This window comes from Loxodonta africana, chromosome 12, assembly GCF_030014295.1.
Source record: "Loxodonta africana isolate mLoxAfr1 chromosome 12, mLoxAfr1.hap2, whole genome shotgun sequence".
Classification (NCBI taxonomy): Eukaryota; Metazoa; Chordata; class Mammalia; order Proboscidea; family Elephantidae; genus Loxodonta; species Loxodonta africana.
In genome coordinates, this window is record NC_087353.1 from 93,460,293 (window position 1) to 93,477,989 (window position 17,697).

At 47.4% G+C, this 17,697-nt stretch overlaps 1 protein-coding gene across 8 annotated transcripts in view; it reads right to left on the reverse strand.

The window, feature by feature from the left end:
- Window positions 1-17,697, reverse strand: part of CARD11 (caspase recruitment domain family member 11) — a 135,518-nt gene that overhangs the window by 65,900 nt on the left and 51,921 nt on the right. For 2 of the 8 annotated variants that reach the window (XM_023555928.2, XM_064295978.1), the window contains exon 1: window positions 2,701-2,851. The exons of the other annotated variants lie outside the window; for them this stretch is intronic. The gene's annotated coding sequence lies outside the window, so the exon portion shown is untranslated. Of the gene's footprint in view, window positions 1-2,700; window positions 2,852-17,697 lie in introns of those variants that run through there. 8 annotated transcript variants of the gene reach the window in all.

A 17,697-nucleotide genomic window follows, 5' to 3' on the forward strand; every position in this document is an offset into this window, starting at 1 on the left:
AGCCACCAGGAAATACAAGACCAGGTTTTTGAGATGTTCTGTGCCTCCTACATAGCTGTGGTGGAGAAACCACCCTGAAAAAAGATGCCTCTAAGACTTGAGTCTCTGAAAGTTATAGGAAAAGAATTATTTGGGGAATCTCAAATGCTCAGAGAAAGGTCCTGGGCGGTGCAAATGGTTGGCGCTTCACCACGGACCAAAAGGTTGGTGGTTCAAACTGACCCAGTGGCGCCATGGAAAGACCTGGCAATCTGTTTCCAAAAAGATTACAGCCGAGAAAACCCTATGGAGCAGCTCTACTCTGTAACACACGGGGATGCCATGAGTCGGCACTGACTTGACAGCAATGGTTTTTTTTTTTTTTTGGTTTATGCTCAGAGAGTGTTTATAGTTTCTTCTTCCCATCTAAGTTAAGCATTACAAGTCATATGCAATGCCTTTTTCATGTGCATGCCAAACAAAGCCATCACCAATAATTAAACAAGGCACCCATCAAAACTGTACCCAGAAACCATTGCTTCGTACAGACCCTGAGTGTTGGGAAGGTGTCTCCTTAGCTGTGGAGTGAGGTGACCCAGCTGCTTCTATTATCCTGCGTATTTTCTTACCTGTGTGCCAGGAGCTCTGAGTCAGTTCACAGGGAAGCTGAGCTTGAAGGTCAGTCACTGGCTGGATGTGAGTGTATTGCAGGCGTGGCTTCACCCATGCAGGCAGTGGACAGTGGGGTGTTGCTCTGAAATTTCAGCACTGGGGTGGTTATTCCTCGTGTGTGACTCTGAGTCACTGTATTAGTTTCCTGGGTTCCTGAGTGGTGTGAATGAATGATTGGCATTCGTCTACTAACCTAAAAGGTTGGTGATTCCAACCTACCCAGTGGTACCATGGAAGAAAGGCCTGGCAATCTGCTTCCATAAAGATTACAGCCAAGAAAACCCTATGGAGCAGTTCTACTCTGTAACACAGGGTTTCCATGAGTTGGAATCAACTTGACAGCAATGTGTTTTTTTTTTTTTTTTTTTTTGGTTTCTTCGGGCTGCCATAACAAAATATTACAAATTGGGTAGCTTTAACAGAACCAAAATTTATTGTCTCAGAGTTATGGAAGCCAGAAGTCCAAATTCAGGGTTCAGCAGGACCACGTTCTCTCCAGAAGACCTAGGGGAGGAACCGTCTTTGCCTCTTCCAGCTTCTAGCAGGTCCAGGTGTTCCTTGGTTTGCGGCTGCAGTGTAAACTCCAACCTCTGCCTCTGTCTTCACGTGGCCAGCTTCCCTGAGTATCTCTTCTCTTTTATAAGGACACCGCTCACATTGGATTAGGGCCCACCCCACTCCAGTGTGACCTCATGCTAACTTAACTGAAACATCACCCAAGACACTAGTTCCGAACAAGATCATGTCCATGAGTACTGGGGTAACTTCATCGTAAATTTTTGGATGTCACAATTCAACCCATAACAGACACCATGAATTTATCACTCTGCGTCACATTTTAAAGGATGACCCTAAGACCTAGCCACCTTTTCCAAACCAGTGAAGTCAGCTTAACCCCATAAAAGGAGACCACGGTCTGCTCTCTAATAAGCAAACCATCCCAGGAGGCTGCATACTTTTCTGCAAACACGCAGGACTTAACATATTTCTGAATAGTTCCATTAGGAATTGAGAAACCTTCTCAGGTTCCTCCATGAGGTCCTGGGAGGAGGGGAGATTCCCCTTTAGAGTCCCTGGTCCCTCCTTGGTGAGCGCTTGTCTCATGCCGCCCCTTTATTCCTGGATTCTAGACTACAAGGCCTCACGCCTGGTCTGGCCTGCTTCTTTTCATTCCATTTCGCTGTGGGCTGGGGCTGGGCCTTGGGTCAACTGTTGGGCAGCATTTTAGCACTGGTTCACTTCTGTGCATATAGAATCTTAATCAATCTCTGAGGAACTGATGGAAAGGGGTACCCCGGAGACGGCAGGGGTTCAGCCAGCACCCAGAGAGGCTGGGCTGCAGGGCTGGGCATTTCAGACAAAGACGAGGGCCAGCTTCTGGAAACAGGGCAGCTCCATCTCCTCTCTGCCTGGCTGGGGGCCATGGGCCTCTCCCTCCTTCAACAGGACCCCTCTGTGCCCTCAGCCCATCCTTAGTACCTTGCACTGATCTTAGAAGAAAATAAAGCTCCAGCACATGAAAACGGGGTGCTGCAACCCAAATCCATCATCCGGTGTTCATGTGTGTCAGCGTACAACTGTGCTCCCCCGGGCTGTCGATGGCTGATTTTCGGGTAGTAGATCACCAGGCCTTTCTTTTGAGGCACCTCTGGGTAGTCTTGAACCTCCAACCTTTCACTTAGCAGTCAAAGAGATCACCGTTTGCGCCACTCAAAAAACCCAAACCAAACCTGCTGCCGTTGAGTCCATTCCAACTCATAGCAGGGACTCTGCGTATGACAGCTATGGCATAAAATAGCGGGCCCAGCACCTGCTGCCAACAGTCCGTGGTCTCGTTTAAGAAATTAAGAAGTGAAAAAGAACACCCGTGAAGCCACGAGAGCGCAGGGGTGCGGCCGGCCGAGAGCGGAAGAAATAGGTATTGGGGGGACAAAGGGGTCCCACCAGAGCCCAGCCCTGCCTCAAAAGCAATTTGCACAGAACAAGGACTTCAATTCGGTACACAGAACACACGTGAGTAGGAGACGAGCCAGCCGACAATATGCTCACCTGTTCGGAAACTAGCTACGTCCTGGTCTGGGTAGGGGGAGTCTCCACGGGCCTCTCAAATTCCCTCTTCTCCGGCTTGCTGCCTACAAGGCCCTTGAAAACGCGGATGCTGTGGCTGCCTCCCCCGGAAGCCCCACGCTGCCCCCACCAGATGCTGCCTCTATTTTTAGCCCATACAGAGGTGGCGGTGGGGTGGGGGTGGGCTGCCACACTGACTTCCCCTTTTGTCTCTGAGCTAAGTGTGTAGGTGGCCTTCGATCCACAGGAGAGGCTGGGAGGGCAGGGGGGAGGCTGTGCTCACTGAGCAGGGACGGATTACCCAATAAGCAAGGTACGCACGGGCTTAACTGTGCTTACTTACTAATCTGTAGTGCGCAATTTCACCACAACCTTGATGTGGCGAAATTGTGCGTGTGAAACCTATGTGAAATTGTGCACTACAGATTAGTAAGCAAACACAATTAAGCCCGTGCATACCTTGCTAATTGGGTAATGTGTCCCTGTCACTGAGGCAAGCAGGGTGTTCAGAGAGCCAAGGCTGTGTCTGCTATTGGGGGACAGGGAGTGTATTGGGGGCAGAGGGGAAGGAGGACCAGGGAGGAGCCAGCGTCATCGGAGCCCCACCCTTCCTGCTGCCCAGGCTGCTGAGCTCTGTCTCACTCAGAATAAAAGCCCCGGTGGTGCAGTGGTTAAGCACTCGGCTGCTAACTGAAAGGTCGGTGGTTGGAATCCACCAGCCACTCCATGGGAGAAAGATGAGGCAGTCTGCTTCTGTAAAGATTCACAGTCTTGGAAACTCTATGGGGCAGTTCTACTGTGTGCTATGGGTCACTATGAGTCGGAATCAACTTGACAGCAGTGGGTTTGGGACGTGTAAATCTGTGGCTGCTTTTCTATTACTTGCAGCTGAAAACAATTCTAACAAATTCAAATGACAAATACGACCCAAGAGCTCTAAGAACGTCATATTGGTCCCAGCCTTACCCTGGTCCTCTGATTTTCAACTCCACTCAGGAAGAAGGTCATCTGTGGATGTGCAATTTCTAGCACATTTGAAGCCTCACACTGAGCCTGTCCAAAGTCAAGTACACCATCCTATTATTTTCTCCCCTGACTCTCTGTTAATGTGGGCGTGGGAACCTGTGACCCCGAATTCAGTTCCTCGCTGACAACCTTTCAACTTCTCTCCACCCCTGCTGCCAGCCCAGCTCTGGGGCTTCGTTCTCCCAGGAGTCCCTGGGGGTTGAAGAAAGAGCCCGTCTGGGAGGTAGACGGGTTGGAAAGACCTGTAGGGCAGATGCGTCCTCATGGGGAAACGGGGCATGGAGCTCTGGGAAAGATTAAAGGATCTGATGCAGTGACAACTGCCTGACCGTGTCCTGCACGTGTGTTAGCTACTGTGGAGCCAGTCGCCGACTCACAGCTTCCTCAGGCACAATGGAACGAAATGGTGCCCGGTCCTGCGCTATCCACGTGATCACTTGAGCGTCAGATGCTTGCAATCCGTGTTGTTGTTGTTAGGTGCTGTCGAGTTGCCTCCAACTCATAGTGATCTTGTGTATAACAGGAGGACATATTGCCTGGCCCTACACCATCCTCCCAGTTGTTGCTATGCTTGAGCCCATTGTTGTAGCTACTGTGTCAATCCATCTCATTGAAGGTCTTCCTCTTTTTTTGCTGGCCATCTACCAAGCATGATGTCCTTTTTAGTGATTGGTCTCTCCTGAGGACATATCTTAAGTGAGCAGCAGTCTCACCATGCTCAATTCTAAGGAACATTCTGGTTGTACTTCCTCCAAGAATGATCTGTTTGTTCTTCTGGCAGTCCACGGTATATTTCATGTCCTTCGCCACCACCATAATTCAAATGCATCAGTTCTTCAGTCTCCCTTTTTCACTGTCCAGCTTTTGCATTTATATGACACCATGGCTTGGGTTGGGTGCACCTTAGTCATCAAAGTGACATCTTTGTTTTTTAAGATTTTAAAGAGGTCTTTTGGAGCAGATTTTCCCAGCGCAATACATTGTTTGATTTCTTAACTGCTGCTTCCATGGGCATTGATTGTCGATCCAAGTAAAACGAAATCCTTGACAACTTCATGATGTTGCTCATAGGGTTGTCATTGGCTAATTTTTGGAGGTCGATCACCAGGCCTTTCTTCCTAGTTTGTCTTAAGTCTGGAAGCTCCACTGAAACCTGTTCAGCATCATACCAACAGGCAAGCCTCTGCTGACAGACAGGTGGTGGCTGCACATGACGTGCACTGGCCAGGAGTTGAACCCAGGTCTCCTGTATGGAAGGCAAGAATTCTACCACTGAACCACCACCGCGCTCTTCCTGCACATGTAGGTGATTAATAAAGGTTACCCCCTTCCTTTCCTAGAAGCCCACAGCGTCCCCTCCATTCCTACCCAACAAAGATGTGTTTCACATCCTATGCTTCATGACCCTATCCCAAATCTACCATTTAGCCCAATTCGCTTTGCTTTCCCAACCTGTCCCTGTTGCAAGGCCATTTACTGTTCTCTTTCCTTTTAAAAAAACTAAGGTATAATTAATTAGTAAGCAACACTGGTCTCAAGTATATTGAGTTCAGTGAGTTTGATAGAAGAAGACGCCAATGTAACGAAGACCCCAGTTGAGAACTGGGGCATGATGATTGCCCTAGCTAGTTCCTCCTAGCCCCTTCCATTCTATCCTCCCTCCCCCAGGGGCCACCACTACTGCGATTCTATCAGTTCTGCCTTTCCTTGAACCTCAGCAAAGTGGAATTAACCAATCTGTACTCTTTTGGATTAGGCTTCTTGGGTTGCTCAGCCTTTTGGGGTACACCCATTCGTGCTGGGCATCAGCAGCTTGTTCCTTTTTGTTACTGAGCAGTACTCCATCAATGGCATGCATCCCACTTTGTTTATCCATTCACCTGCTGGTGAACATTTGGGATGTTTTCTGTTTTATTGGGACATTCTTGTTTGTTGTAGCCCTTGACTTACTTATGACCTATTCCCAGCTGGTTTGGGCTGTTGCCAGATATATATGCCTGAGTCTATTCACTATTCTTGAGTAGAATCTGATTTTGGGTCATCAAGTGTGTGCTGCACCCTAACACCTATCCACCTCGAGAAGTAGTGGTGATAGTTGTGTGCACCAGATTCTATTAGCAGCTGGGGTTCACCCTCTGGGGGGGCAGGATGCTGACAGGCTTCCCCCAAGTGTCAGTGAGGTAGGTGTGTCTCTATTCCTATAGCACCTTGGTGGGAGGGCACTGCAGCTGTACCTTAGGCCCTCAATGCAAGTACCTCTACTGACTGGTAGGTGTCACCCTCCTTAGACCCCTAAGGCAAGAGGCTAGGTGGTCTGGGGGGAGCTTCAGCCCTCAGTTCCCTGTTGTGGGTCAGTTAGGGCTCTGCTGAATAAGCAGAGATATCAGACCTGGGAAACTTGTTTTTCCAGAAAATCCGCTAAAAAAAAAATGCAGTCAGATCCCTATCAGAACTGCCTTTGGATTATAACCGCCACCTTGTTCCCTGTAAGGATGAAAGTCTGAGATTTGGATCATATATGCTTGGCTGTTTCTGTGTTTTAGCTGGTTCTGTGTTTTTAGTCCAATTAGGGATGGATTTTTGGTCCCTGGGTTTTTTGTGGTTCCTTCTCTCAGGCCGGAAGAATGGGTTAGGAAAAGACCAAAAAAAAAAAAGGGAAAAGCAAAGCCACCACGGAGCCGGAGCCGTTCTCCCTCTGGCTCAGGAAATTCCAATGTTAATGAAGCCACCTGGGAAGGGTGGGGGAGGGTTCAGAGAGATAGGAGAATAGCATCTAGGAATATAGCCAAAGTTGCTTATCTTGCTTGGAATGATTATTTTATCTGAGATTCCTGAGGGGTGTGTCTCCTATGTGTGCTGGCTGTGTGGAGATTGCCCCCGAGGGTCTGGCCCGCTGAAGCCGCGGTCAGATCCTCCGCTGCCAGTCCAAAGCCCAGCGTCAAGGTTCCCCTGCTGGGACGCTGCACTCCCGGCTCCAAAATCAGTCGCTGCCTCCCGGGGACTTCTCCTCCCGCCAGCCGCGTCGCCGTGCTATCTCCGTGGACCGGCTGGGCCCCCTCCCAATGTTAGTTCAGGGGAGTAGGGCTGCGCCCCGTGCTTGCGCCGTGACAGCGCCCAGTCAAATGCCCGGCACCAAGGTTCCCCGGCTGGGACGCTGCACTCCCGGCTCCAAAACCAGTCACTGCCTCCCGGGGACTTCTCCCACCAGCTGCGTCACCACGCTGCCTGCACGGACCGGCTTGGCCCCCTCCCGGGGTCAGTTCAGGGGGTAGGGCTGTGCCCCTTGTTTGCGCCATCACAAGACTTTGTGTTCAGCTCCCCTGGGCCCAGACCTAAGACCAGCGCCAAGGTTACCTGACTGGGACGCTGGCTCCAGGCTCCGAAAACAGTCGCTGCTTCCCCGTATTTGTTCGTTCTCCGTCTCTAAATCTGTGTTTGTTGTTCAGGGTTCGTAGATTGTTATGTATGTGATCGATTCACTTGTTTTTCCGAGTCTTTGTTGCAAGAGGGATCCGAGGTAGCGTCTACCTAGTCCACCATCTTGGCCCCACCTCCTATTGGGACATTCTTAAACAAGTCTTTGTGCAGGACATACGTTTTCATTTTGGGGGTGGTTATTAAATACCAACGTGGCCCTATCATTTTGCCTTCCCAGGAGCAGTGGATGGCAGTGCCACTACCTCCACGTCCTATCAACACTTGGGGGGTTAGGATTTTAAAAATTAGGCTTTCTACTCAGTGAGTGAGTCCCTGGGTGGCACAAGTGATTGATGCGTTTGGCTGCTAACTGAAAGGTTGGCAGTTAGTCCACCCAAAGGTGCTTTGGAAGAAAGTCCTGGAGATCTACTTGCCAAAAATCAGCCACTGAAAACCCTATGGAGCACAGTTCTACTCTGACACACATGGGGTCACCATGAGTTGGAATCGATTCCGCGGCAACTAGTGGTTGGTTACCCATCGGAGAGACCCAAACATAAATGGTAGCATGAAGGCACCCTTCCTGTTCCTCCATGGCAGGGTGAGGAGACTCCCATTGGATTCGTCAACGGAGCACTCTAAGAGACGCCAGCTTCAAAGAGCGGAAGGAGACAAGCTCTCGCGTGGGCGGCTGCAGAGAAGCGGGGTTACTGGAGGCCACAACTGATAGGGTACTTCAGAGACCCTTCAGAGGAAGCAGCAACAACGAAGTCACACATGAAAAGCGAGCAGCATCTGAAAGCTTCCTGTATGCACACACCAGGGAGGGACTAGTCTGAGTTTGTGGGTGAGGAGTGATTTTTCTGGTATGAGAAGAAAAAAGAAAACAAAACAGCTACGCTCTGCAAGAAAGCCAGCCCACGGAGCCAGAGCCTGGCTGACCCGGGGATGAAACAACCTGTCTTCCGGTGAGAGGCTTGGGCTGTCTGAGACAGCCCCCCAGCACCCCAAGCCCCAGCCCCTCAAAATCAAGAGGAGAACGGTAAATCCCAGGACTTTGTACTTGGCAATGGATTCTTAGGTATGACCACAAAAGCACAAGCAACAAAAGAAAAAAAAAAAAAGATAAATTGGATTTCATCAAAATGAAAAAACTTTTGGGCGTCAAATGACTTTATCAAGAAAGAGAAAAGAAAATATTTGGAAATCAAGTATCTGTTAAGGGTTTAACATCTAGAATATATAAAGAGCTCCTGCAACTCAACAACAAAAAGACAAACAACCCAATTGAGCAAAAGATCTGAATAGACATTTTTCCAAAGAAGATCTACAAATGGCCACTAAACACATGAAAAGATGTCTCAACAGTCATTAGTCATTAGGGAAATCTGAATCAAAACCATAATGAGATACCGCTTCACATCCACTGGGATGGCTATTGTCAGAAGAAAAAAAAAAAACAACAGAAAATAACAAGTATTGAGGATGTAGCGAAATTAGAGCCCTCATCCATTGCTGGTGGGATTGTAAAATGGTGCAGCTGCTGTGGAAATCAGTTTGGTGGTGCCTCAAAAAGTTAGAGACAGAGTTACCATGTGACCCAGCAATTCCACCCCTAGGTATACAGCCAAGAGACTTGAAAGCAGGCACTCAAACAGAAACTTGCACGCCAGTATTGACTGCAGCACCTTCACAGGAGCCAAGAGCGGAAACAACCAAGTGTCCATCAAGAGATGAACAGATAAACAACATGTAGTATATCCATAAGACAGGACCTTATTCAGCCATAAAGAGAAAAGTCCTGATACATGTGATGACATTGATGAACCCTGAAGATCTCATGCTGCGTCAAATAAGTCAGACACAAAAGGACAAATATTTTATGACCCCACTTATATGAGAAGTACCTAGACCAGGCAAATTCATAGAAACAGCAAGTAGATTAGTGGTTGACAGGGGCTGAGGTAGACCCTCAATGAGATGGACTGACACAGTGGCTGCAACAATGGGCTCAATCATAACAACAATTATGAGGATGGTGCAGGACCAGGCAGTGTGAAGTTCTGTTGTACATCAGGCCATTATGAGCTGGAATCGACTCGACGAAACCTAACGATAACAACAGGGGTTGGGGCGTTATTGCTTAAGGGGCACTGAGCTTCTGTTTGGGATGATATAAAACTTTCGGAAATGAACGGGGGTGATGGTCGTACAGCATGGTGATGGTAATTAACGCCACAGAGTTGTACACTTCAAAATAGTTAAACAGCAATTTTTATGTTACATATATTTTACCTCAATAAAGTCAAAAACAAAACAAAAACAAGAGGAGACTGGAAGGAGCTCCTTCTGCCCAGTACTGCTCCTGGAATGAACCCAGGCTTGTCCCATCGAGGAGTGAAACGCCCCAGGCCTGAAAGCGAACCGTCCTCCTGGTGTTGTTTGTCTTATTTATCTTTGCCTTGAAGCTTGAGTTCTCAACAGTGCGGGCCCATCACTGCTGACTCAGCTGCCTGGGCCCAAACTCATAAAACCCTATTTAAAAAAGGTCCAATGATTTTATTTTCTGATCATAAATATGAGATTTAATTAGCAGCTCGCTGCTAACGAAGTCGCGGAGGAAGGCAGCATGGAGATGCCAAGAGACGGACAAGGAGAACATTCCACATAAAACAGGACTGTGCGGCCTCGCGTGTTAACTCTTGCCTCCTCTGCCCTGACTGTCCTCTGGCCCCTCGCTGGGGCCTTCCTAGGCCACACATCTGCCACGAGCCCCGGGAAAGCAGGAAAACATCTGGCGCTGAGGACAAGGAAGACCTGCTCCCACAAGCAGAGCATTGGATGTGGACTGTGGCTCTGATGTCCTCTCCTCGGTCAGTGGGAAGCTCCTGTGTGCTGTGAAGCCACACTAGACCACCCAACTTTAGGGCACAGCTTCAGTGTCCAACTTCTGCCCTCTCCAGAAAACGCCTCAGAGCATTCTCCATGACAGAAAGAGGGACCGAGAATAATACAGGAGTCCCTGGGTAGTGCAAAGGGTGAATGCACTCAGCTCCTAACTGTAAGGCTGGAGGTTCAAGTCCAGCCAGAGATGCCTTGGAAGAAAGGCCTGGTGATTTACTTCAGAAAAATCAGCCACTGAAAACCCCACGGAGCACAGTTCTACTCTGACACACAAAGGGTCGCCGTGAGGAATAATACAGAGTCTCTTACAAACAAGCTTAAGGAAAAGCCGCTAGATCCCAGCTACTCTGCTTTCGTTAGAAATGGGTGGGAGGGCACCCAGCAACTTGGCATGTTCTGTTTTGCAATGGGTAGTTATAGGTTAAATTGCGTCCCCCAAAAGACATGTTGAAGTCTTAACCCTGAACCTGTGAACGTGACTGTTGGGGACTGAACTGTGTTCCCCCAAAATATGTTGTAAATCCTAACTCCTATACCTGGGGCTACAATCCCATTTGGGAATGGGTTTTCTGTGTTATGTTAATGAGGCAGTATTAGGGTCGGGTATATCTCAAGCTCTTTTGAGATATAAACTGAGCAGATTAGGTAGAGAGAAGCAATCAGGGATGGGAGGAGATAGATGTCATACCGCATAAAGTCACCAGGAGCCAAGGAACAAGGACCTTCCCCCAGAGCCTGAAGAGAGAGAAAGCCTTCCCCTAGAGCCAATGTCCTGAATTCCAACTTCTAGCCTCCTACACAGTGAGAAAATAAATTTCTGTTTGCTAAAGCCACCCATTTTGTGGTATTTCTGTTAAGTCAGCACAGGATAACTAAGAGGAGCCCTGGTGGTCCAGTGGTTAAGTGTTCGGTTGCTAACCGAAAGGTTGGAGGTTTGAACCTACCAGGCACGCTGAGGGAGAAAGGTGTGGCTGTCTACCTACTTGGCTAAAGATTACAGCGTTGGAAACCCTATGGGGCAGTTCTACTGTCCTATAGGGTCGCTCTCACTGTGAGTCGGCATCAACTCGACGGCCATGGGTTTAGATAACTAAGACATGGACCTTGTTTGGAAATAGGGTTGGCACCTAACAACAAAAATAAACTTCCAAACAGGGTTACAGTCACAGATACAGGGGTTAGAATTTCAACGTAACTTTTTGGGAACAGGATTCAATCTGTAACAGAACTGTCCACGGAAGCAAGTGCATAAACTATCCAAATATGTGTACCTGTTAGAGATGAGGGAGAGCCACGCTCCTTTCTGCAAACACGAGACATTAGACTTCATCTATAGTCAAGGCACACACAGTTATAGTCCAGAAAACAGCTGTTGGCTGGAAGTAATAGGATTTTTAAGGGTTGCCTGCTTTCTTGCTATTTTTTTTTAACTGAAGCATATTGTAGTTCTGTTGGCATTTGGGTGTGGGCTCCTGAATAGGTAGAAAGAGCATGTGGACCGGCTCCGGTGTGGCCTTGTGGCTCTGTAGAGAATTCTAGGGTCCCTGCTGAGAGCCCCTGGGCTGCGGCGAGCCTGTCAGCCCCCATAGGCGCATCCGGCCTTTGAATGACATGTCACAGGTCAGCTGAGTTTGTGTAAATCCAACCCTTTTTCTCTCCAGATGAATGGATAAACAAATTATGGTACATCATACAATGGACTACTATGCAACCATAAAGAACAATGATGAGTCCACAAAACATCTCATAACATGGATAAATCTGGAGTGCATTATGCTGAGTGAAATATGTCAATCACAAAAGGACAAATATTGTATAAAACCCAAGAAAAGGTTTACACACAGAAAAATATAATCTTTGATGGGTTATGAGGGCGGGGAGGGGTGAGAAGGGGAAATCACTAACGAGATAACATTCAAGTGTTAACTTTGGTGAGAGTAAAAACAACACACAGTATAGGGCAAGCCAGCACAACCTGGCCGAGACAAAGCCATGGAAGCTTCCTAGACACATCCAAACATCTTGAGGGACTGAGTTACTGGGGCTGAGGGCTGGGGACCATGATCTCTAGGGACATCTTGGTCAACCGGCATAAAATAAAGAACATAAAGAAAATGTTCTACATCCTACTTTGGTATCGTCTGGGGTCTTAAAAGCTTTCAAGTGGCCATCTAAGATACAGCTATTGTTCACATCCTGTCTAGAGCAAAGGAGAATAAAAAAAACCAAAAACACACATGGAAAATATTAGTCCAAAGGACTAATGGACCACATTAACCACAGCCTTCACCAGCCTGAGCCCAGAACTAGATGGTACCTAGCTACCACCACCCACTGCTCTGACAGGGATCACAATAGAGGGTCCCAGACACAGCGAGAGAAAAATGTAGAATAAAATTCAAATTCGCAAAAGAGACCAGACTTAATTGTCTAATGGAGACTAGAGGAACTCCCCAGACTATGGTCCCTGGACACCCTTAGAACTAAAGTCACTCTTGAAGTTCACCTTTCAGCCAAAGATTAGACAGACCTATAAAACAAACAATAACACACGTGAGAAACGTCCTTCTTAGTTCAATCAAGTATATGAGACCAAATGGGCAATATCTGCCCAAAAACAAAGACAAGTAGGCAGGAAGGGACAGGACACCTGGACAAATGGACATAGGGAGCCCGAAGTATTAAGGGAAATGGGGAGAGTGCTGACACATTGTGGGGACTGCAACCAACGTCACGAAACAATTTGTGTATAAATTTTTTTTTCCTTCTCACATTGGTTAACAATCCATGACATGTCCACACTCTCCCTTCTCAAACTTGGGTTCCCTATTACCATCTTTCCTGTCCTTTTCTGCCTTCTAGTCCCTGCCCCTGGGCTGGTATGCTCATTTAGTTTCATTTCGTTTTTCGGGCCCGTCCAATCCCCGGCTAAAGGGTGAACCCCAGAAGTGACTTCATTACTGAGCTAAAAGGGTGTCCGAGGGTCATATTCTCGGGGTTTCTCCAGTCTCTGTCAGGCCAGTGGTGTACAAATTTTGGAATGAGAAACAATTTGCACTGTCAACATCACCTAAAACACTATGAAATTAAATAAATAAATAAGAAATTGACTTAAGACACACGCTATACTCATACTGTTTCATTAATACAACAAAGAAAACCCATTCCCAGATGGGATTACAAGCACAGGTTAGGATTTACAATAGGTATTTTTCAGGGGACAGAATTCTCTCCATAACCCCAAGGAACCGAGGAACGTTGAAGAGATGAGGATCTTCCCCCATAGCTGGCACCCTGAATTCCAACTTCTAGCCTCCTGAACTGTGAGAAAATAAATTTCTGTTTGTTATTAAAGCCACTCACTTGTGGTATCTCTGTTACTACAGCAGTAAGACACTAAGTCACCAGGTCTTCACGCTTCATCTGGCAGTGGCCCTTACTATGTTTTGGTCTTGCTAGTGGGCCTCACACTCTTGGACACGGTGCCACGCTCCGGGGCTACGTGAACTTCATTCCCGACTGAAGTCTCCAAATGGAAATACCTTTCAGTACTTGGAGCTCTGCTGCCCCTGGTCTGCCTATATCTCAAACCATCATCTCCAAATCTCTTCGGTGGGTTATGGAAGAGCGCTGCTTACTTGCCGTCAGTCTTTTTGTGAATCTGACATTTCATATGACAAGAAGGTAGAGAAATCTAGAGTGTGCTTGAAGTCACGTTTGGGGACCCATTGACTCCTGCCTTTGACAAATTTCAACTCTTTGCCAATTTTTGATATTCTTTGTTATGGATTGAATTTTATCCCCCCAGAGAAGACATGTTGAAGTCCTAACTCCTGGTACTTGTGAATGCGACCTTGTTTGGAAATAGGGTCTCTGAGGGTGTTATCAGTTAACACAAGGTCATGCTGGAGTAGGGTGGGCCCTAATCCCACCTGAGCGGTGTCCTTATAAAAGAGAAGAGACGGAGACAGAGGAAGGACATGATCTAAAGATGCATCTACAAGTCAAGGAATACCTGGAGCCACCAGAAGCTGAACGTAACAAGGAAGGGTTCTCCTGTGGAGCCTTCAGAGGGAGCATGGCCCTGGGGCATGTTGATTTGGACTTCCGGCCTCCAGAAACTACGAGACAACAAATTCCTGTTGTTTCAAGCCACCTACTTTGTGGTGCTTTGTTACAGCAGTCCAAGGGACTGGTGAATTCCGATCAGTTGTGAGGTGTGTGGAAAGTGATGTTACTAATAAGAGTGAACGTTCTCAAAAAGGCAAGGCTATCCAATGAGAAGAAAATCGGAACAGTGGTTGCTTCTGGTGGGGAGGATGGGGGCTGACTTGCAAGGACATCAGCCATCAGATTTAGGGCCCACCCTAATCCATTATAAAGGAGCCGTGGTGGTGCAATGGTTAAGCACTCAGCTGCTAACTGAAAGGTTGGTGGTTTGAACCCACCAGTGGTTCCGCAGGAGAAAGACCTGGAGATCTGCTCCTGTAAAAATTACAGCCTAGAAAACCCTATGGGACAGTTCTACTTTGTCACTTGGGGTCTATCTGAGTCAAAATTGACTTGATGGCACACAACAACAGCTAACCAGTATGACCTCATCGTAACTTGATTACTTCTGCAAAGACCCCATCCCAACGTTCCGAAAAGTCTTAACTGCCTCCAGAAGGTCCATGTTAACACGGCACATGCTACCTGGGAAGAAAGGATGCGCCTGGCAACTCTCTTCTATGTTTATCCCATTCCAAAAAAAAAAAACCCTATTGTCATTGTCATGGAGTCAGTTCCAACTCATGGCGACCCCCTGTGTTACAGAGTAGAACTGCTCCATAGGGTTTTCTTGGCTGTAATCTTTACAGAAGCAGATCACCAGGCCTTTTCTTCTGTGATGCCACTGGATAGGTTCCAACCACCCACCTTTAGGTGAGTAGTTGTGTACAAACTGCTGGTGCCACCTAGGGACCTTTTTGTCTCATTAAACCTGTTGCCGTTAAGTTGATTCCAACTCATAGCAACCCTACAGGACAGAGTAGAGCTGCCCTATAGCGTTTCCTAGGCTGTAGTCTTTATGGCTGCAGATTGTCAGGTCTTTTCTCCCATGGAGCAGCTGGTGGGTTCAAACCACTGATGTTTTGGTTAGCAGCTGAGCGCTTAACCACTGCACCATCAGGGCTCCTTTTTTTTGTCCCATTGGAAAGGTTTAATTTGCTTTAAAAGGCTCAGGGACGCTGGCCCTCTGGTGAGGAGAGAGAGGTCAGGTAAGTTTCAATGGAGGTGGAAATGGAGCATAACATACAGGGAGCACCATGGGACCTGAAAGAACCCATGTATGGGTTTAGGATATGCAGACCCAGGCCATGAGGACACAGCAAATGCACATTTTTCTGTCATAAAATGCAGAGGACAAGACATGCCTGCATGCAGGACACCATCCCATTGGATGCAGAGCTATAGAAGGCATCTCCTCGTGGCCATTCCGGATCAGTATCCCATCCACCCAGGGGGCATCACTGAAATCTGTCAGCCCTAAGGAACTTCAAGAAGACGCCCCCAACACATGTTAACTCTATAGAAGAGAGAGGAATGGGACACGCCAGAGAAAAGCCCCCCATCAAGACTCGTGTCCACAGAAAGAGCTAAAGATCAGGCCCTTTGCTCTGGGTTGGAGTTGCTTTTGATTGCTTTTGCCCTTTCTCTATGACTGAGTGAAGGCCATTTTACCTTCTCCATAGAGGAATTAACCTTCAGCAAGATGAGTAATTGGTCCTCAGCTAGGGCAACTTCCTGCTGGTTCAGATGTGGAGCTGACCCTGGGAAAAGATGTCCTTGGCACACACTGCCAGCCCTTTTTTTCCTTTTCCTCCACGCTGGAGGTGGCCCCTTCCCACCCCACCAAATGCTCAGAGCCCTTACATCTCTTTAGTCTTGTCCCATCAAACTCTGCTCCCAGGAAGGGCATGAAGAGCAGAACCTCAGAGTGACCAGGCACCTTCTCCAGGTGAGGCAAGCTCATAGCTTATCTGGGATGCAGGTATTCGCATCCATGTTCAGGCTCAGAGCCTTGAATTCCCTGACCCAGATCACAAAGTGGCAACTGGCTGAGCCTCAGGCACACCCACTGTCTCAGTCACCTAGTGCTGCTATAACAGAAATACCAGAAATGGATGGCTTTAACAAAGAGAAATTTCTTCTCTCATAGTTTAGGAGGCTAGAAGTCTGAATTCAGGGCGCCAGCTGCAGGGGAGGGTTTGCTCTGTTGGCTCTGAGCGAAGGTCCTTGTCATCAATCTTCTCCTGGTTTAGAAGCCTTTCAGTGCAGGAACCCCAGGTCCAAAAGACACGCCCCGCTCCTGGCTATTCTTTTTGTGTGTGTGTGTGCTTTAAGTGAAAGTTTACAAATCAAGTCAGTCTCTCACATAAAATTTTATATACACCTTGCTACATATTCCCAATTACTCTCCCCACAATGAGACAGCCTGCTCCCTCCTTCTACTCTCTTTTCGTGTCCGTTTTGCCAGCTTCTAAGCCCCTCTACCCTCCCATCTCCCCTCCAGGCAGGAGGTGTCCTGGCTGTTCTTGCTTGGTGGTAACGACGTCCCTCTCCTCTCTGTTTGCTTCTCTCTTTCATATCTCCAAAGAGATTGACTCAAGATACAACCTAATCCTGTAGATTGAGTCCTGCCTCATTAACATAACTGCCTCTAATTCTGCCTCATTAATATCATAGACGTTAGGATTTACAACACATAGGATAGTCACATCAGATCATAAAATGGTGGCCAACCACACAATACAGAGAATCATGGCCTAGCCAAGCTGTCACACATTTTTGAGGGCCACAATTCAATCCATAACACCCACATAGTATGTCTGATTCCAAGAGCAGGGATCTGTGGCCTCTAAGTCCTCCTTGCCAAGGTTCTGGTAGCCAGCAATGTTTAATATGCCACCTCTTCTATGTCCCTGGATGGTGTAAACAGTTAATGTGTTTAGCTGCTAACCGGAAGTTTGAAGGTTTGAGTGTACCCAGAGATGCCTTGGAAGAACGTTCTGGTGATCTAATTCCAAAAAGTCACAGCTACTGAAAACTCTCTGGAACATAGCTCTACTCTGACATACATGGTTTGGTTTTGGTTTTCCTTTATGAACACCCTTTTCTTTCTTTTATATTTGCCCAGTTTGTGGTTTGCTTTTTTTTTTTTAATTTCATTTTAGATGAGGGTTTACAGAGCAAATTAGTTTCTCATTAAACAATTAACACACATATTGTTTTGTGACATTGCTTGGCACCCTCACAACACGTCAACACCCTCCCCTTCTCAACCTTGGGTCCCCCATTACCAGCTTTCTTGTCCCCTCCTGCCTTTTCGTCCTTGTCCCTGGGCTGGTGTGCCCAGTTAGTCTCGTTTTGTTTTGTGGGCCTGTCTAATCTTTGGCCGAAGGGTGAACCTCAGGAGTGACTTCAGTACTGAGTTAAAAGGGTATCCAGGGGCCACACTCTGGGGGTTTCTCCAGTCTCTGTCAGACCTGTTAAGTCTGGTTTTTTTTTTTTTTAATAATTTTTATTGAGCTTTAAGTGAACGTTTACAAATCAAGTCAGTATATAAGCTTATATACACCTTACTCCATACTC